Source organism: Numida meleagris, chromosome 3 (assembly GCF_002078875.1).
Source record: "Numida meleagris isolate 19003 breed g44 Domestic line chromosome 3, NumMel1.0, whole genome shotgun sequence".
Lineage (NCBI taxonomy): Eukaryota > Metazoa > Chordata > Aves > Galliformes > Numididae > Numida > Numida meleagris.
Window position 1 is genome coordinate 30,737,621 of NC_034411.1, and position 311 is coordinate 30,737,931.

Consider the following 311-nt stretch of genomic DNA (forward strand, 5'->3'; position numbering starts at 1 on the left):
AAGGGAGGAGGTGCTCTCACCCCAACCACTGTCCACTTTACACTGGTTTTGCTGTGTGTCTCAGAGGGGAGCAAATTACGTGCTTGTCTAGGCAGGGAGATCACTCTGTGTATAAACAAGCAGGGGATGAAAATGGCCACAGTCACCACCAACACAACACAGGAGCTCATGAAGCTTTTGGAGGATTGCCCTCCACCACCACCCTGGCGGAGAAGAGAAATACCACGTCCTTTAGCAGAGATATTTGAGGTTAAGGAGCACAGAGAGGCCATGAACGATGAAGAAATAACACTGCCATGCAGGTATTAGTG